The following is a 22,824-nucleotide window of genomic DNA, read 5'->3' on the forward strand; positions in this document are numbered from 1 at the left end:
TTAAAGTTAAAAGCAGACATTATGGGAAAGGGGCTTTTAGATCAATTTACAGAGCTGTATAAGTGTATTAAAATTGTACCATTGCATGTGAAAACTTGACATATTCTATAAACTTGAGAATAATCTGCAAGAGATATCTTTTGTAATCACATGTCCACACATGTCCACAACTGATATGTATTGAGTGCATATGATGCACCAGGTTCTCTTCTAGGTTTTTGAGATAAATTAGAAAATTAAAGACAGGAATGTCTTTTCTTGTAGTGCTTACATTCCCATAGTAAGCTGGAAGGTGGCAAAAAGATACATGTGCGATGGGAATTTGAATGCCAGTGTGTGTGTGTGTGTGTGTGTGTGTGTGTGTGCATGTGCATGCATGAGCATATATATGTGTGTATTAGTGTATGATAAGAGAGTTGAAATTTTAGGCAGTATTGAGAAAACATTTGCAAAGGAAACTCTAATGAGATTCTTGACTAATGATTTAAAAATCATAACAGGATTAAATTTAAAATATGTAAATAAGAATCATGCATGGAAAAGGGGTAGATAAATAGGCAGATATATGATATTTGTTAAATCAAGTAGAGTAAAATACTAAATGGTAGGTGGGGATATTCACTATAAATTTTTTTCACCTTGCAAAATAGTTGGTCATTTTAAGTACATATTGGGACAAAGATTAGAAAGATTTTCTTTGTAAATATTCTAATTCACACATATCTTCCTTTTCTTTCTTTGTGTCTCTCTCAGCCCTTAGGCTTCCAAAATTCCATATGAAAACATATTTTAAACCTTATACTGTGTTTTACTATCTTGGCAACTACTAATTTCCAGAAATAATATTTATGTTTCTTATATGCCTTTTCATTTGGAACTTCATTTCTAAACACATAGATTTTATTTAATATTTCTTGCTCAATTTCACAACAAGGAGAAACCAGAGTAGAGGCCTCAGATAAACATATACTAGAGGTTTCCTAAGAATTAAGTTTGAACAGCAAAAAGATAAGACTATCACTCTCAAAAGGTACTAAGTGGCTTTTCAAAAGATGTATAATGATGTCTGCCTAACCACTCTCAAATAATGATCTGATTCCAAGACACAAGATAGTTTCAATATAATAAAGACACATAGTCACCACATATTCAGTTACAAATGGATTTTTAAATTTTAAATTCATAACTGCTTTCTATAGCTTATTGAATAATATCCCTAAAATTACAGTGCATACAGCCAATGTTACCAAGTACTAGGTAAGTTTAAAATGAAAAAGCCTCCTTTTTAGAAAACGTTTCTTTTATATGAATGCACTCCTTAAAGATACAGACTATTTACATAAAAAAGAGGAATCTCTAATTTCCAAATATTGGCTCCTGTGAGGGCAAGACACTTTATATCACTCTATATCTGGTGCCTAGAACATAACAAATGCTTGCTTTTGTTGAACTGCTTAATTAAAGTAATTATAGCTCAAACTATGGGTCATGGAGTTTCATTAAATCAATGCATATCCATGTATTACTCTTTCATTGCTATATAAATTGCATTAGTTTAATGTGGGGAAGCAGTGTCTTCTTCCCTTTTTTTCTTATTTTCGTGATTTTTTTTTCTTTTCTTCCTTCCTGTTAGTACATTGAATTTCACTGATTTTAAATGGTAATTTTTAAAAAGAATATAGGGGCATAATTGCATCTTTCATGATTTTAGCTGACTGGCCAATTCCTTTATCTTCATTGAACCTCAATTTACTCATCTATAAAAGTGGATAATAATATCAATCTTATAAAAGGTTAGCAAGAAGGATATAAGGATTGATTTCAGGGATTTGGAAAGGTGAATAGTTTTAATGAATTCTATTATCATCTTCCTAATCACCAACATGGAATTTTGACATAAGTTTATTGGGTGATTTACATTTTAGAAAAAACTTATCTAGCACAATATTAATAACAAAAATAGATTCATACATTTCAATTGCTATATTTTCTGCAAGACTTCATCTTATTTTTTTCTGTATTCACCTTTGATATTTGTCAACATTTTAGGTGATTTGTAACCAGAAATTGATTTTATAATGTTTATTTAAAAAGTATTAAGACCTCAAAATTTAACAACACACCTATTTATTTGCCATCAATATCATCAGCATCATAAAAAATTAATTGATGACATTAACAATGTCATTTTCATTATTTAAAGTGAATGAAACTTCTGATCCCTTCTAATATTGAAAGTAATATTATACATTGCTAATGATAAAAACAAAGCTAAATTTTAATAAATAGACTGACATTTTAAATATAGTCAAATTTATGTAAAATGGTGTTAGTAGATACAAACTTGCACTGTAGTGAAATCTGAGACCTTCCCTTACGATTTCTCTTAGAGGAAAAAAGCTACCTTGGGCAAAGCTTTGTCTCCTTCCTATCCAGTGACTAATCCTGGTGGGACTTAAAAGCCGAGGTACCTTAGCTCAAGGTCCATCCTAGCTCCCAAATTCACCTTTGGACCAGCTGAGTCTCTTATTACATTTAAATCTCCCCACATTGTCCAGTCCTGCTTCCCTCCCTGAAATAGGCATTCTTGTGAGAACATTTCTCAACAGGGTTCTTTTCCAATAATCTCAGATCCTCAGATCCTATTTTCTTGGGAACTCAAGATGAACAAGTCTGAAAAAATATATATAATATTTCACACTGTTTAAAAAATTACCATCATGCTTTGTATAAAAAATTGGTAACTACAGTGAATTTTTATTTTATCCATGATATCCAGGCAAGTATTTTGACTGTAATTCTAACTCAGCTAGCATCAACAGCATGGTCTTCTGTGTTACTATAATTTCTCTAATTTTCTTATATGCATAATGCATTATTCATAGAGCAAACCCATGATATAATGAACTAAATAATGTAAGAAAGCACATTTAATGGCTGCACTAACTTAGGTTAAACATTCTGAATTAGAGCATGTTTTAATAGAGGATCAATGCTCATCTTTTAAGGGCAGTAATATTCATAGATATAATTCTACACATTTTTTTTTTTTTGCATTTGAAACACAATCTCAACACCAATGCCAGAATGAGATGCACAGAAAAAAATGAGCTGTGTATTTGTATTCAAATCAACTGAACAATCCCTGCCACCAGTAGGTGGCTTAAGAAAAAAACAATGCTGTTCACTTTTGACATGCCAGAACTTAAAGTACATTTATGAATTTCATTTTTAATACTTGTAAGAATAACATAGTAAGAAAATCTCATTGTTATGTTGTCAACACTCAATTGTAAGCTGTATGTCAAAGACCATACAGTTTCTTACAGTGATAAGAAATGCAACATAAAAATAATAAGTGATGGGAACATCAAAAATGTGTAATAGACACTAAATTCTGGTTGTTTGCAAAATCCAATTTTTCTCAGAAGAAGAAATAAAAATTACAGGTGAACTCTTACAGTATTAACTCCTTAACAAAAACCTGACTAAATAATAGCTTCTGGAAAACTTTTGATTTTACATTTTCCTTTCACACTGTGTGATTCTGTACTCTATTTCACAGAACAATGCTCTGCTGAATGCTGTCACTCCCACAAATGGTATGGTAGCTGTCAGTGATTTTCAAAGAAAGCTGAATAATACGTACATATTGTATTTTAATGTGTTTAAAACACATGGACCTTTCTGGTGTTAGTAGCAAGTAAAGAATGTGACCATAAGGTGACGCATGGCTCGTGCTGTGGGGCCAAACAGCATGAAACCACATGCTTCATTAGTGATTCTCCTCATAGCAGCTGGCCAATGGATCATGAAATGAATCAGAAATATTACGCCTTTTTTTTTTCTGTTTTTTCACTTTCTGCATTCACAAGCAATTATGAACAGTTGGGTTCCACCTTTCGATGGATAGTGTTTCAATTCTCTGCATTTTACTTTATAGGTTTCCATTCTAAAATCATGCACCCTAATAACACGCATTTGTTACAGATAACAAAACTATTTGAAGATTTTTAAGTTGAGCATCTTCCAGTAAAAATAGATGTTAGGAAATATGCCTTCTTTTTAAGTGCAAAAAGTCCCACGATTATTTTGAAGTAAGCCAAACCATTCTTATTAAAGGTGAAACGAGTACATGCATTGTGTTCTCAAGATAATAAAGTGAGATGATAAATCAGAGGTTATACTTAACCTCATTTTATTAGAGCTGTACTGCAATTCTCTTCCCAGACTCTACAGAAGCAAAGAAAGAAGAAATTCAAATTAATTAACTTGATATCCCTAAGAATCTTTTACTTCATACTATGCTATGCTGGGGATGCTGGGGTTTGGATGCATGCTGTTTCTGAATAAGCATCACTTCAATATCATATTCTTTGATATGCAAAGAAAGTAATGATCATAGGAAACAATTTCTTTACATAAAAATATTACTTGTATTAAAATTAGCAGCTACGATTATTTAGAGTTCCATTTGAAGGTAAGCTTGAATCATTAGCAGTAGCCACTTACTTTTTTTTTGTTACAGTTCCATATTATCTACCCCAGTCAACAGTGTTAATGAAATGAATTAGTGCAGAATAAAGTTAAAGTTCTATTCTTTCTTCAACAGTACCTTTTAACAATCTGAATACGATTTAACCAATTTATATTCTCAAATAAGCATGACGATTTTAGCAAATGATGTAAAGCCACCTTAAAAACAGAAATAGAACTAGCCAATCAATTATATAATTGACGTGTGGTACTTCTACTGTAAGCCAGGGAAAGTAATTTATTTAAAGAGTATCTGGAATTGTTAAAAATTAATAATTATCCTATAGTATATTTTATTTATGGAGTGACTTGAGTCTTGGAAATGCCTATCTAAACATCTAGTAATATATTTCAGAAAGATAAAATAAATTGAAAAGCAATATATTTAAAAATAGATTGAAAAATAAAATAGAAATGAAGCAGGACGGTTATCTATTATTCTAAAGTACTGGGTAATTTTACACATCATGTAATCAACCATGTTCTGTCTCTAACCACAAGACTCACTACATACATCATTTTCTGAGATAATTATTTTATACAATGAAGTTGGGCTATTTATTTCACTTGAATAGTTATAATTTAACTTTCATTTCTGTCAGAGTTAACCTTTTTTCCTAGAGGAATTTCTTAGGTTCATTATATAGGGCCAGATTTTTGTCATTGAAAATGTCATTGAAATTTCTCAAAACATGGAAGTTCTACAAGCCAGATGAAATCTATTAACAATCCTCAAACTTATTTCATTCAGATTGTTTTATTTCTTCCCTACTTTGTGCTAGCATCATGCGCAATTTCATATAATTTTCCTCCACCCTTTACTGTAAAACGCCTCTTGTCAAGGTCCACAGTGGCTTGCAGTATGCCAAATTTAAAGGACATAAATTTTCTTCTGTCACATGTGACCTCTCCATGGCATTTAATGGATCTGACCATACATTTCTTCTTGAAACATATTTACTTCTTGTCTTCTGTGACACCATAATCTTGTAATTTTCTTCCTATCTGACAGGACATTTCACAGCTATACATGCTGCCTCCAGTTCACTGGGCTAGCGATCTCCAGAAGTTGAATTCATACTGTCCCTGTTAATCTTTAACCTGAGCAGCGGAATATCCTCTAAGTGATATAACTCTATGCAGACGACTTCACATTTATATCTTTTACCCAGAGGGTTCCTTGAATTCCAGACTCATCTGCCCCACAGTTCACTTAATACTTCCATGTTGTTGTCACATACATTTCTTAAATGTAACAAGTTCAAATTTGAAAAATTGACTTTTACCACACAATAGTCCTCTTCTTTCTCATCTTAAGGCTACCCACAGCCCACCTAGTTGCTCAAGCCAAAATCTTGGAATGCACTTAATTCATATTTTTCTCTATTTTCTTAGATTGTGTTTATTTTGAAAAATTATCAATTCTATCCTCAAAATATAAACAATGGATATTCAATGATTCCACTTTTTTTTTCCTGCTGGCACTTTAATCAAAGCAATGTTTATTATTGTCTGAACTAAAGCAATAACCGCCTAAGTGATTTTTCTGATTCTGTTATTGCTCCTCTATAAATCAATTTATTCATGGAATCCAAATCTCATAGCTGCCATGATTAAAATATGCGAATGGCTTTTCCTATCATCAGAATAAAATTCAGGCTTATTTATATGCTTTCAGTGTCTGACATCATCTGACCCCTGGATAGCTCTCTACCGTTTTGATTAACACCCTCTTACATGGTTACTATTCTCCAAACATAATGTTTTTCTCGCTGATGGTTAGGTATCTCCCCCTCATTCTGTCTTTACAAATGTGAGAGTCTCAATCCCTCTGCCTGATATTCTCTTAGCATAAGTCCTCATTTGAGAAATCCCTTTTTATTTCATCAAGCTCAAACACCTTTTTAGGCGATACCACAGTCATACATTTTATTCTGTTTATTATACAACAATCATTTAAATTAATCATTTTATATCCTTTTTTTCAGCTTTTTATTACCTGTCTCCCCTATTAAAATCTAAACTATATCCCAACAGGGAACTTTTCTTGTTCTCAACTCCACCCTCAGACCTAGGAAATATCTGATTAATAAGGTGTATCTAATAAACATTGATTTTCAGCTGCATAAATGAATTGCTTTATTATTTTTCTTTATACCAAAGAAGTCACCAAACAAGGTTTAGCAGTCCTACATGCCAATCCTCATTATAATAATGGCTGGTTTTTCTCTCATAAATATGTGCAAATCTCTTCACTTCCGTGTGCCCCAATTTTCCTAAGGGATTGGGCTAAATCATATCTAAGCTCCTTTCCTATGATTCTATTTCAATGATTAAAGGAGGCCATAAACCATAATATGATATTTATTTTATATTTTATTTCATTTATTTCCCTTAGATTTGAAATATAGGGAGGAATTTTGTCACCTTGAGAAGTTTGAGGAAATACACACCTAGCTATGATACAAATGCAGTGCTTATGGTTTGAAATGTTGGTTTTTTTTTTTTTCTTATAGATCAACTCTTCTCATTTCTGCTGTTTTCTAGACATGCTGATGTTTAAAATCATTTCTGTGTATATAATTCTGGTTATTTTCATCTTTTCAGTCTGTAAAAATTTCTTAAATGTTCCATCTTACATGGTTCTCTATCTCAACAATTTCAAATAGTTCTTCATAGATTTTTCCTAACAATGTAAATAGAAACTTATTTTAATTGTCTACAAAAGAAGAAGACACTGATGTGATGAAGTGATATGCATGTCTACCAGAATCAGCATGTTTCTATGTAGGGCCTTGGTAGTCCCCAAACAAGGAATGCACACCATTGCAAAGCTAGGGGCATTCTTCTTTTTGTATAATTAATTTTTTTTAATTCACATCTGTGGTAAAAGACTTACAGAAATAAGGAAGTTCTTTTGTTTCTTCAAGTATGTACAACAAAAATGTCCTGTGCTCTTTTTTCATAAGATTCATTTCTAGTGGGCACAACGCTGAGTGTGCTTAGCCTTGGGAAGGAGTAATCAAGAATGTTATGACGTTGCTTTAATACAAATTTCTTATGTGCAAGAGCACTCCGACAGCCATTTCTTATTAAAAGTTAGAGAATCGAGAGTCCTTTTTACAGCAAAATCTACTTCAGGCCAACTATGATTCACTAGCAATAAGCACTTCACATCATGTCTGCAATCATTATCAAAAGACTTGATTTGTAAACATGAATGGAAGTTTCTTTTGGTTTTCCAGTTGCCAATTCAGTCATCTCCACTCCCAGATGTTAATCACTATCATATGGCATAAATTTAAAAAAATGGAAGAAAATATATGCTCATTTACTGTCTGAGGAAGAATATGTGCTACCCTACAGAGATACAAATTGCATACTAATAAAGTAGTAGACAAAGTTTATTTTATATGTGTATCTTGCTTCCAAATGATATGATTTTCCTTTAGGATACTTGACTTGTCTCTTAAAAAGTACAATCATGATTCATCATTTACTTTGCATGCTGTTTGACTTTTTAAAATATTTTCACACGAATAATAGATGATCTTGGTAACAAAGGAAATTGTAATATATAGATATATTTATATATTAATCCCTCATTCCATGCAAGCTCTTGAGTTTTTATTGATCATAGTTTTATGGGTACCCTTTGTACTCTTCTCTGTGATCATAAACATACATATGCACTCCCACAAAATTAGTTTGTTCTATTTTCAATGATACCTTTTTATAATAAATAAATAAATAAATCTAGATAAACCCATGATAGATACAATTTATTTGTCCTGCTTAATATCTTTGACATATATTTTTGCTGATAGTTAGTAATCTAAATATTTTCAGGTAGATATATTTTCTATTATGAATGTTCCATAATTATTTATTGTGAATAACCTATTTATAACATTAAAATGTTTATACAAATTTTGCAATTCCAAACTGTTTTCTTAGATAGTAATGCCCCTATATCTTTTTATTTAGGAGATTTGTTTTCTCTGCAGGGATAGTACTAGGTATTGAACTTTGGATTTACAAAAAATACTATATATATTTCAAATATTAAGATTCTCCCACATTTTTCCCGGATGAGTTTTAACAGTAACTTTCAGTACAATGATCTTATTTATTGCTAGGACTACCATTCTTGGTGGACAGCCAACAACTCATTGATGGTTTAATTTTCATTCACCAATTAACTATGTCTGAGGCATAGTAACCTCTTCATATATCTAAACCAGTAATAATAATATTAATGTTACTATTTATATCATTTGTACTTCTTAAATCTTCTTATGTACTTGGAATTTTTGGAATCAACTTATTCTCTTCCAGGTACCTATTTGATTATGTACAAATGCAGTCTCTTCTGACAATTGGACATTTATAGAAAGATTTATCATCTGGTAGAAAATGTCCTCCTCACATCCCACTCTTCTTCTGTGTTTGTTATTTAATATCAGTTAGTAAAAATTAAGTTTATGATGCTATTGCTATATATGTCTATGTTATCTGATACTTCTAGTTAAAGAGGGCAAACATTCATTTTTTAATTCTTTAAATTCTAACCCACCCATAGAATGTGAAATACATGAATGCATTAATAAAAAGCCATGAAAGTGATGGCACAATTGACTTACCAACAATTGTAACAATCATAATCAGTACGTATGTAAACAAAACAATTTTAAAGTTTTAATGATCCTTTGAAAATTAAATTTCAAATTAAGATGTGTAAAAAAATTATATATCCTGAGATCTTTTCTTTATAAATTTATTGTGAAATATTTAAGTCCTATAAAATTGTGTAAAACAACTCCTAGGAAAATTTGTGTACCACCATCCCATTTGAAAATAAATAAATAAAATATTACCAAATCAGTTGAAGTCTTCTATACTCTCCTTATCTATTGTGTAAACTTCTTTTGATAGTGATTACCATTATTTTGAATTCGATGTTTCTTATTATCATGTATTTCTGAATATTATATAATACATATAATCAAATACTTACATAAACATGTATTTATCGCTTCTCATGTTTTTAAACTTTACTGAAATAATAATACTTTATGTATTCTTCTGGAAATTGTTTTCATTGCTCAATACTAGATTTAAAATATTCATCAATGGGATCCAGTATATATAAAGCATTTGTCTATGTGTAGTATTTCATTATATGAATAGATACATCATATTTTTATCCTTTTTGTTATTGATGACATAGTTTGTTTCCTATATATTGCTTTTAATACCATATTGTTACTCATATATTAAACATTCTTTTTGCTTGCAAATGTATGAATAATTTTTTTGCATTATAGACTAGATATGAAATGGCCAGATTGTAGTCTATAAACATCCACTCTGTTGCATACTGCCAAATATTAAAGAGAAGTGCAATTGTTATTTTCAAAATAATATATTCATTCCTTGAAAATTTATTCTACCATATGAAAATTGAAATTATTTTTCTATTCCAAAATTTTGAATTTTGTTAACAATTTATGTTTATAATTACTATTTTATATTAACTACTATTTTTAATTAACTAATATTTAGACATTAAATTCTCTAGGAATATTAATCATTCTATTCTGAATTTAATTTTATTTTAATGGAATCTTCATAGTTTTATTAATATATTGATCATCCATTTTTGGTTAATTGTATTTCTAAGTAATTTTATGGATTTCTCTTACTATTGTGAATAGAATTTTTAAACTAATTTAATTTCTAGCTAACTGGCTTACAAAATAGAAATTTTATTTCTTGATTTTTTTCAATATGTTAAATCTTTTAATTTTAATAGTTTTCAAGTCAGTCAACTTGGTTATCATGGTACCTAATTTCATCATTTCTTATGATGTTCTTGCCTAATATTTTTAAATAAATTTATTTAGATACATAGATGGCATGATTTAAGTTTATCTGTGTAACATATATGTGAATAAAAATTTAATTAAGAGGTCCATTTCACTTATTTCCATAAATATTTACTTTAATAAATTTCCATAAATATTTACTTTAAAAATTTACTAGGCCGGGCGCTGTGGCTCACGCCTGTAATCCTAGCACTTGGGAGGCCGAGGCGGGCGGATTGCTCAAGGTCAGGAGTTCAAAACCAGCCTGAGCAAGAGCGAGACCCCGTCTCTACTATAAATAGAAAGAAATTAATTGGCCAACTGATATATATATAAAAAATTAGCCGGGCATGGTGGCGCATGCCTGTAGTCCCAGCTACTTGGGAGGCTGAGGCAGAAGGATCACTGGAGCCCAGGAGTTTGAGGTTGCTGTGAGCTAGGCTGACGCCACAGCACTCACTCTAGCCTGGACAACAAAGCGAGACTCTGTCTCAAAAAAAAAAAAAAAAAAATTTACTAAAACATAATCTGTTCTCAATTCAATTATGGCAAACATTTATTTTATAAAAATAAGATTTGTTGTCCACTAAATATGGCACATTCAAATTTAATAAAACTAAATAGTAAATATTGCACCTCAAAGTTATCTATATTATTGTAATAGAATGCCCTTAAAGACAGATTAATTTAGGGTAACATTTGTATCCAAGATCCAAGTAGATGTGTTGAGAAGTCAAGTCTGAGTAAGTGGGTACAATGCTCAGGACATAGGAGAAATACAGGCTACAGAAAAGCTTTTGGGATGTGTGAGTATTGAAGCTTAGATGTAAAAAAAGAGTGTTGAATTCCAATTTGAATTCCAATTTGAAAATTTAGTGGTTGTGTGAAATTGGAGAGTTAATTATCCTTTCTGACCCAAATATCAGTTGTCTATAAAATGGGGCTTGCAATTATATATGAGCTAAACCAGCTTAGTTATTACTACTGCTGCACATAAGACAGAGCACAAATATGTAAAATGTGCAGAGTAAGACTTGTGAAGTTTTTTCTTTTTTTCTTTCTGGATGCAATGATATTCAATGAGCAGAGAAGAGTGAATGATTATTAGCGCTAATCTCTCAGAGAAAACATTAGAATCTAAACTCCATGTTGCTGTCAACTCTAACAGTTAATATGAGAATTTATCTTCTCAAACTAATCAAGTAATAAAATATCCAAAAATGAGCCATGAATTTCAATAACATATCCCTTTCCTATTCTAGAACATAACAAAGGAACAAATAAAATATTTCAAAGCAATGAACATTTTTATTTATTTCAAAGTATTATGGGGGTACACATTTTTTGATTACATGTATCACTGTTATAATGCTTCAGTCATGGTTATAAGTGTGCTGTCACCCAGACAGTGCTATTGTATCTGTTAGATAGGTTTTCTCCCATTCCTTTCACTCCTTCCTGCCCTGTGCTTGATTTCCATTACGTTTTGCTTCCTTCTATGCATATGTGTGCTCATTGGTTAGTTCCAATTTAATAATGTGTACATATGGTGTTTGTTTTTCCATTCTTTAGATACTTCACTTGTGATAATGGTCCCCATATCCAAATTGTTGCAAAAAGCAACAGGTCATCCTTTTTCATGGCTAATAGTCCATGCATACATTTACCACATTTTAGTAATCTCATAAATTGATGGACACTTAAGAAAATCAGCAAGAAATTATCAAATAAACCCCATCAACAAATGGGCAAAAGATATGAACAGAAGCTTTTCAAAAGAAAAAGGACAAATGGCCAATAAACATATGAAAAAATGCTCAATGTCACTAATCATCAGGGAAATGGAAATTAAAACCACAATGAGATCCTTTTAGCTCTGTTAGAATGGCTTTTATTAACACATCCAAAAATAATAGATGCTGGCATGGATGCAAAGAGAAAGGAATGCTACTACACTCTTGGTGGGACTGCAAATTATTACAACCTCTATGGGAAACAGTATGGAGACATCTCAAAGAACAAAGCAATGAACTTTTAAAAATTATTGTTATATTTCATGAAGTTTACTTACAAGTTGGCATTTTAAGTGTTAATTTCTGGTCTTCTGCGACTTGATTCAATATAATTCTAACACACTTAGCTTTCCTATCTCTTGGCACATTAAAAAGAACAATTGATATATGATAGAAAGGATTTGTAGAAGTAAAGGACATGAAGCACTGATGAAGCAAGTATTATGTGCTGATCCCGAAGAAACAGAGAGAAAATATACTCCATTATGTAGTCCTTATATGTGCATACATGTGTATATAAATATGGTATAAATGTGTATATATAATAAGTATATATAAAGCAGTATGTGCATATATAAAAGCAGTATATATCTATAATCTTTTTATCTATTATCTATACATGTATGTATACATATATATTTCACATATCTATACATATATATATCAGTGTAGTTCTAGCTAGTAAATGTACATTAATAATAGCCATATGGGACTTAGTGTGCTTAGAATATCACTGTATATAATAGGTCTAACATACGAGCAAACCTGTAATATAACCTACTCTTGTTTGGCAAGTGGGAAAAAAAAGAATATTTCCTAGGGAAGAAAAAAAAACAATGTATTTGATTTTCCTGTTTTCATTCTTGTCAAGCACTACATTTCCTTTCACATTTTACAGTTAGGCAAGCCAGAGTAATTAACATCACATATTTATTCTTACTTCATTAGTGACATTTACACCTGCACTATTACAAAAATGTGCTAATGTTTTATTTATGATTGTTTTATAGCCTTACTTATTGCCATTCACGTCATTCACATTCAACAAAGACAGAAACTAATAAAAGCCACGTATTGGGTATTATTTATCTTGTCCCTGGGATGATAACAGCCTTAATGAAAAAGGGAATAAAAACTTAGGCAGTAGTAATTACCCCAATCACATTTACCTCACAATGCAGATGGAGTATAATGTAGTGAGTTTTTAGGCCACGTCCTTCATGTATTCACATCACAGTGAAAAATACACAGAACTGTCACTAAGCATAAGTCAAGCTGAACAAATCGTTTTTTAATTTACACTAGAAAATATAATCAACCTACTGTACCTGATCTTACACTGAAGGACATTTCAAAGATGTATGAGAGGGTAATGCATTTAAAATAGTGGAATTGAGAGATTCAGAAAGGCGAAGATATTTAAGGTGAAGCAATATGGCGATACATCAACACATCAATCAATAAGAATACTTTTTATGAAAATCCATATTAGAAAAGGAATACTATAAAAGAGGTACAAGTTGAATCCACACCAGTGTGCCAAAAAGGAGGTTATAATAAGTCCTAAAGAGATTAATGATTTAGATTAATAGACAAAGCTGAAATAGTGGGATATTTACGACCATGTAGTTGAAAATCAGGATGGCAGATTACTATAATCATTAATCTGCTGAATCTGATTGAGGGAAGTCACAAAAAAAGGGAAAGTGCTTTTAACATATGGGTCTATCCTGCTTGTGACAACTGTCCATAAATCAGTGATGCATGAACAAGAGCTTTATGGTGGACTAAATAAAACTAAAGTATTTAAATTGGAGCTGTTTAAAAGTGCTATCATAATTTCAGGACACATTTAATATATTATGCTCAAATATGCTTTTCACAAAAAATGTGTTGCTTGTAAAGGCAAAGTGAAGACATTTGATTTAAATTTCAGCATTTACTATCTATCTCATTATTCCCCTAAATGTAGTATATACAAAAATGCACATTGACAATGATATTATATGCACATCCAATAAAAGTATTCTGAATACTGATGAAGCAATATGGCAGGTAGTCTCTCTATGTTATCATATAACAATTACCTTGAAATAGGTATTACTATTTCCATATGCAGGTTAAGAACTTGGGTCCAGTTGAGTTGCTTAATAAATTTCAGGAAGCTATTTTATTCAGATTTTATGACTTCAAGCTCAATGCTCTCTGACTTACCCTACAATTACCTTCTGTTATGAGGTCAATTGTACCCCATCAAAATTTTTATGCTGAAGTTTTAATCCTCAATATCACAGAATGTGACTATATTTGGTGAGAAGGTCTTTGAAGAGTTGATTAAGTAAAAAAGAGGCCATTAAGAGGGTGCTAATTCAATCTGACTGGTGTTCTTATAAGAAGAAATTTGTACATGCAAATCGACACCAGGGACACACATACACACAGGAAAGACTACATGAAGACACAGAATGAAAACAGCTATCTGTAAGCCCAGAAAAGAGGCATCAGAATGACATTACTTTGATCTAGACTTCTAGTCTTCAGAACTGTGGGAAAGAAGTTTCTGTTGCTGAAGCCACTTGGTCTGTTGTATTTTGTTATAGCAGCCCTAGAAAACTAACACTCCTTCTGATCTAGGAAGGAGAAGAAAACATTCTTAAATGTCATATCATGTGTAATTATATTCAGATATTTTTATTTTTAGTGTCAGAAAAATAGTAGAAAAGCAGAAAGCTAATTTTGAAATCTCACAGATCTGGATTGACTCTCAACTCTCCAAATTCTTACTATTTTTATACTATTTTAATTAAAGAATTTACTCTCTAATCTTTGACATTTATTAGTACAAAAAAGCAGATAATACATGTGCAGTGCTGTAGTATGCACATACTGCAGCAAATATGGTGGCAAAGACTTAACTGACACAGTTTGGTTGCCTTCATCCCCTTGAGTATGCAACTCTATTAATACTAACAGTTCCTTGGTCAAAAAATGATATTTGAAGACAAAATTTTATGAAAGGCAATAAGAAATGGTATTTCTGCTTTCAGGATGATAAACATGTGTATGAGCTCCATCCCACTGCACTGGAGAAGACAGATATAGGTAGATACATATTCCATTATGTGTATGGATTGAATATATCTGCATATACAACCCACATCACAAGCCCCAGTCTCCAGAATCCAAAGGTGTATTATCATTTATTATTTTTTTGTCCCATTTTTTGAATTCTGGCTCAGGTGAGATGGGTGTGTGTCCCTTGGACTAACAACTTCGTGTCAGTAAGTAGGCCTGGCATGTTTCTTTCTCCGGAAATTACCCACACCCCACCCAGGTTTTCACAATGGTGTTGGGGATATCCTTGCTTTCTTACCTTGTTTTACTCTAAGAGTATGAAATCGAGCTTTCTCTTTCAGAGGATAAAAATATGAAATAAGATTCTTGGGATGTTGTTGATTATTAATTCATCTGTAGTAACCAATTTAGTCCTCTCTCTTGATGCCAGAGAAGACTTTCAAAATATAAAGCAAACCAGAATTTCAGTGGTTTTCTTGCCTCCAAAGAAAATTGTGGGACATAGGGTTGGGAGAGGAGGGAATGGGATCACCCCAGCCATCACAAAAGCTTTGTTAAAAACAAAAGTCTCTCAGTATAAAAAGTAGAGGGATAAGCTAGATCAAAGAGAATAACCCTAATAATGAAGACAGAAAAGTTCCCACAAAAGAAAGAACACAGATGACTTATGAACTCTAAAATCAGTTTAAAAGGTATTGAAAAACCAGAATATGATTTTAAATATTAGTGCCTCAAAATAAGGATATTAGTTTTTACACTAATTTTGAGATTTTACACTCTACCCTATACCTTTAGAATCTTTAAACTCATAATGTATTTAAAGTCTTTTTGAAACTCATAGAGGAGATAGAAGTAGCTCTCTGTTTGTTATCTTATTTATCAAAATAGTACAAATATTTCATTGGAAATTCAGTTGACCTGTCTAGCTCACAGTAATTTAGCCAATACATGTTTTTTTAAAAAATAAATAAGCAAAGAGGTAAAATAAAACCACAAAAATCTACTATTTGTTCTTGTAGGATTCCTGGAAAAGTATAGAACTATAATCTCATATATATATGCCACAAAGAGAAAAAAAAGACACATAAAATATTATTGAAGGATCTTTGAATAATGATAGAATTATAGGAGCTTATATTTATATTTTATGTATCCCGAGCATAGAAAAGACATAAACACAGGACTGCAAAACGTTTTATAAACTATATTTTTGAAAATTTTCTTCCTTAATTACAAGCAAATCAAATACTCATAGTATTAAAATGTTAGACAAATTAATTTAACAGAGTTTATTTGAGCAAAGAATAAGTCATGGATCAGGCAGTTCTCAGAGCCAGAAAGGTTCAGAGAGCTCCACGTTAGCACCATAAGCAGTGAGCTTTTATAGGCTGAATGCAGAAGCAATGTAAAGAAATTACTTGATTGGCTACAGTGAGACATTTGCCTTTTTCAGGTATGATCCTGTGGAAAGTCTCTAGTTGGAGGTTTGTTGGTAGCTTCTGATTGGTTAAGGTTAAGTTTCATTTTAATGTTTATATTGGGCTTCATTTTGCTTCTGTAGGAACCCAAGGCATTGGAACTATCTCAGCCTAATGGTCTCCTAATTAAATTTCTCTTTTTAACACTGGGGAGGCTGAAATTCCTGGAATCTCTTATAAGGTAGTTAAAACCAAATAAATGGCTATATGAAGGCAATGTCAAGATTGTAGAGGACCATATCATGATATTTGATTTACAGAGATAAAAGGAATTAGAGCTATGCTTTTTATATAAACTTTTTAAGATTGTTTTGATAAAGTTTTCTAATTATAATACCATCTTAATAATAAAATTAAGACCATTCTGTTATGAAACATACAATGTCATCATATTATTTCTAATGAGAAAAACTGGAAAATATATTGTTTTTACCTTTAATAATTCTGCAAATTAAAGCAAAGTTATAGTACATAAATAACAGTTGGGACTATGGCACTGTTAAACATAAGAGAGTTCAATGATGTGAGAGGAAAACCAAAGTAAGAGTTAAGTCTTAGGATCTAGTTCTGGTTCTGGCACCAGTTGAACAAGTGGCATGGTATAATATTTATATGAACAGCCCAAGTTTTCTCAGCATTGACATAACAGATAGCTAAGGGCTATTGAGACCCTTATCTGTGTAGGGGAGAAAAAGTAATTTTCTCTACTCTTCATACTTATTTTTTTTTTAATTTTTTTATTTCAGCATATTATGGGAATACAAATTTTGGGGTTATGTATATTTCCCTTGCCCCGCTCGAGTCAGACCTTCAAGTGTGTCCATCCCCCACATGGTGTACACTACGCCCATTAGGTGTGTATATACCCATCCCCACCTCCCCCCATCTGCTCAACACCTGATGAATAATATTACTATATGTGCACTTAAGTGTTGATCAGTTAATACCAATTTGATGGTGAGTACATGTAGTGCTTGTTTGTCCATTCTTGTGATACTTCACTTAATAGAATGGGCTCCAGCTCTACCCAGGATAATATAAGAGGTGCTAGATCACCATTGTTTTTTTGTGGTTGAGTAGAACTCCATGGTATACATATACCACATTTTATTAATCCACTCACGTATTGATGGGCACTTGGGTTGATTCCACATCTTTGCAAGTGTGAATTGTGTTACTACAAACACTGGAGTACAGATGTCTTTTCAAGATGGTAGATGAGAAAAACCACCAGCCAGAGTGTCTCTGTAAGAAAGATTGATTTTAGAAGAAAGTGAAAAAAAATAAAATAAACAGGCGGACAAACATAAATTGGATGAAGGTCAAAAGGGAGGGTGCCTCAAACTATATAGGAGGCTCCACGGGAAGAAGTTGCAGAGGAGAACTGGAAGGAAAAAGACTCCTGAGCGGCTTGGAGAACAAGGGTAGGTGAAGCAGTTAAGTTTCCCCTCCTTTGCATCTTGGACTGCTGGTGGCCTCCTGAGCAGCTGGAGAGATCCGCTAACACCAGCCCAGAGATGGATGCCACCAGTGAGTGGTGAGCCTCTTGCAGACAGGGCACCAGGCTCCCAGCTCCCTCCAGGCACCTCCTGCCCCACAGACCCGAACCCACTGGCAGGCACCATATTGCTTCATTCTTCCTAGTTCTTAACTGGACTCCATGTAACAACAACAACAAAAACAGATTAATGAGGGAAAAACTAATAGAAATTTATTAGCATTTATATTCTCATATATACATGGGAGACACCTAGGGGGTATCTCTAGAGTAGACCTCAAAGAATGATTTTAAACTCCAAGTTTAAATACCATCATCCTCTGAAGCAGAGTTCTCTTAACCAGAATAACTGGTTAAGATGAAATGACCAGGAAAATCACTTTCAAGAAAGGTAAAGTTTCAGGGAGAAAGGGATAATGTGAGTATGGTTAAGGTAGTTACAGTGAACAATATTAGTTAGCACAACAAATAGACTATAATTAACAATTAGCTAAGGTATACTTTAAAATATGTAAAAGAGTTGGATCAGAAAGTTCTTAACACAAAAATGATAAACGTGATGGATACGCCAATTATTTAGGGGGATGGGAAGAGAGGTAAAGCTTATTACACAGATTTAAGTCCTTGCCTTCTCCATTCAATCATCCCTCCATTCCTTGTGCAAAGAGAGAGACACCTTTACAAATGGAGATTTCCTTTATAGATATAAATTTATCTTATAAAAGGATAACGTTTAAGAGATACTCCGGTGTCTGTTTCTCAAAATAACTAACTCAAAATACTAGATACACTAAAGTGCCATGTGTTAGAGTGGCATATTCTGGTCTCCAACAGTAATATTTTGTGTGGTGTGTTCTGAGCCCCATCCCATTATTTGTACAGTGCATTCTCACCTCAATAGAATATATTATTGATAAAGCTATACTCAATTTTAATATGTAAATTACTGATTGTAATTTAATACTTTTAGCATTTGAATATACTCAGAATTTAAAACTGTTGGTATTTCTATGATAAAGCAAAATACAGCCCTTATAATATATTTTCTAGTTGAAATAAAAATAAAATATCACCAACAAGGCTTTATATTTTTACACAAGAATATATTCTCATAAGGAATAACAAGACCTTATGTGTGTTTGACTACAGTGATACTTAATATTCTAAAAGCTTTAGAAAATCAGATCATTGAACAATTTGTCTTTCAGGTGTATTTGATTGAAGAATTTGTTCCTGCATATTGATATAAAACATACTAAAATTGAAAATCAAAACTTCATATTAGTTAAAGGGTAATTATTCTAATATATGTGGTAAAAGGAAATTGAAAGCATTATTCTGAAATTGATTGTACCACATAAACTTAGTCAAGTATGAGTCCAACATAAAATAAATATTAAGAGCAACAAAAATTTTGGTGGGGTTAATGAATAAAAATATTTTTTAAAAATTTTAAATATGAATAAAGACATAGAGTTCTTTTTCTTGAGGAAATGGAGTTAATGAAGCCATATTGTAGAAAACATACTATTTTTTTTAACAGAAGTATTCATGCATTTAACAGTGTAACAAATTATATCCTCCATGGGGAAGAATGTTCAATTGCTACACAATTTCCAGTATCTCTAAGGTTATATTTTATAAACATTAAAAATTCAAAATTTGTATTGATTTATTAATAAATATAGTTTTTAATAGATAAATTTTATTTTAATTGTTCCTAAAAGTTTTCTCTTTGGCAAAATAAAGCATATGCCTAACATTTTTACAGTGGTTATGTGTATACTGTTTTTTTCTGGTTCCTGGAAAATTATTGTACAATTATAAATATTGATTGTACCTAAATAGATATTATAGCATTTTATTTTGGAATATATGACCAGATTTTACTTATTAGAATCTAGTTCTTTTTTCCTATGCATTCTGAGCTTGTATTCAGTAGAAAACAGAGCTTTAGATATTTTTTATATATTATTTGGATAATGACAGACATCTTCTAAGTGGTCTCTTTGTCTTTTCTCACAATCTCCCATTACTAAACTATCTTATATTTTATTGTCCAGGCTATTTCCCTGAAACAAATATCTAATAAATCATGTCATCCTTTTGTTCACAGATATCCAATGATTTCTTGATGCCTACATTGTTAAAGAAAAACAATATACGCAATAATACTTGTTGAAGCACAGTAAAGGAGTGTTTATTTAGACCTGGAGATAGGTATAGGGACCATGCAATAGGATTTTTCAGTAAGAGAGAGAGATTGGTTTTAACTCAGCATGAGCAAGGGTATATGGAAATCTATAGCCAAGGAACAGAGTGGGGGTTTGAGGATGGAAAATTACTAAGAGGAAATATGGCTAAACTGATGTAGCAGGATTCTAGTAGAAAACAGGCCAAGGTGATCAGACATTACCTGGGTATGGTAGAGACTGAGGAGCGATCAGAGGTGATCAGGTATCATAGGCAGGGGTTCTCCTTAAACTGACCTAACAGAATTCTTGCATATCAAGCTGAAGTTATCAAAAGAATAAGATTCCAATTTTAAAGCGTTTATTCAAACAAAAAGCTGGAAATGGCCATTCTGGGATATGCCACTCCAGAGAAATGGAGATAGTTATTTGGAGTTTAAAAACTAAATTTTTACTTATGTAGGAAGAAGGCAAAGAAATGTAATAGGATTACAAGGTTTCCTAAACAAAGCTGGCTTAAGAATTACAGCAAATTAATTAGTTACAGTTTGTTTTCTTTTCTGGGAGGCTTGTTTTCTTTTCTTTATTCCAGGTTTCATTTTCTTTCCAATTTGATTGTATTTCACATTTCATCTTAAGGCACTGTGATAGCCATGAAATCTTTGTGTGAGAAAGGTAAGAGGGAGGTTAATCTACAATGAAAGCAGTAAGAGGGAAGAGGTCTTCCCTGAACCTTTCTTCAATTATAATATTTTACAAAACACTACAACAACACAGGTAAAGGAAAAGACTTAATTTAGACAAACAAAAGCTTACAGCTGCCTAGCTTACAGCTGCCTGTCACCATAATTCACTTTCCTTTAAGCCTCCAAATGATTTAGAGTTCCAACAGCTTAGATGTTGAATTACTTATTTTGACATTGTTAAAACTGGATTTTACAAGGAAATGTACGAATGGGCCTAGGAGCTTCAAAAGCCTAACTAAAGTTTGGTAAGCAAAAAATTGCTGTCAACATCAGAGTCCAAACTTCTCGCTCTGCCTGTGATCTTACCTGTGATCTGGCGTTAGTCCCTTACTTTTTTCTTCTTCCACCCTCCTTTGTCCTTACCTCTTCCAAAATAACATTGAAAATCCATAGAATGATAATTAAATCCTTACTCCTCAAACACACATACACACATACACACATGCACACATGCACGTGTGCAGCACAGTGACATGACCATAGTCAGTCATACCTTTCTTTGCTTCTCAAGACACTCTTCCTTTCTTCTGCTGCTCAGATCACAATAAATTTCCTGCCAATTTCCAAATTTAACGTATGTTTTCCTCTGTCTCTACTTATCTGAAACTCTTACCCTTGGTGTCATTTCTAAGGCTCAATATTCCACACCTAGATCAGAACAGAGCCTACGCAAAAGTAGCACTTGCCCTGATTATTCCTCCCAGCATTGTGCTCCCATGAGGCTTTTTGTTTTTTTATAAACCCTTAAAAATCTCCACCACTCATTATTTTCAATATCATATTGATAAATTTGGCACTTTCTGTAATAGATTATAAACATTCTGAAAGCAGAAATCATTCCATTGATTTTCTCTCTTCTATAGTGTAGTAATAATTCAAATATTTAATGAATGATAAAGGAACACAAATATTATTTATATCAACAATTCTTACAAAAATGATGTCTGCCTCTAGAATTCATATAATTTTAATTCAATATAATTCAGGTATCTTTTGGAAAGTAATCAAATAGAATACCATTATTGAAACTATAAGCATTTCATAAGAACTTCTCATAATTTATTTGTAGACACTGAAGTCACTTTGACATCAAGAATAAATATTCACTAGAAGACTAAAGAATGCACCAAAACTTCATTTTGGGCCCTCATTGTTTTACACTAAGATGGTCACAATAGACTTTTGACTGATTTCTTCAGATCTAGAGACACCCTGAAGGTAAATCCTCAAATATCTCACAGCCAGACTACATGCTCTGAAATGATGCTCTGCACCTCCCTCCACCTCCTGAGTAAATTGTCATGACTTTGCTACCTAAATCATACAGTCCCACTAAAACACTGGCCTTCAAATCTCTTTAAGCCAGTCTGAATGTCTCCAAATTTATCACTCACTACTTCTGTAAGTGAATTCTTTACTTTAGAAAATTGATCAAATATTTTCCCCATAAATATGCCACAAATTTCTGGCTTTGCTCCATTGCTTACTTCATTTCAACCACCTGAAATGTCCTTGCCTTTTCTCTCCTCTCATTAAAGTTGAACTCCCCATGGAAATTTCACTTAAATGGAGTAATCCACAGTGATGTTTCTCAACCATGAACTCTTACAGAATTTACTATCTGAACTACTGATTAGTC

Source organism: Microcebus murinus, chromosome 11 (genome assembly GCF_040939455.1).
Source record: "Microcebus murinus isolate Inina chromosome 11, M.murinus_Inina_mat1.0, whole genome shotgun sequence".
In the NCBI taxonomy this organism is placed as follows: Eukaryota; Metazoa; Chordata; class Mammalia; order Primates; family Cheirogaleidae; genus Microcebus; species Microcebus murinus.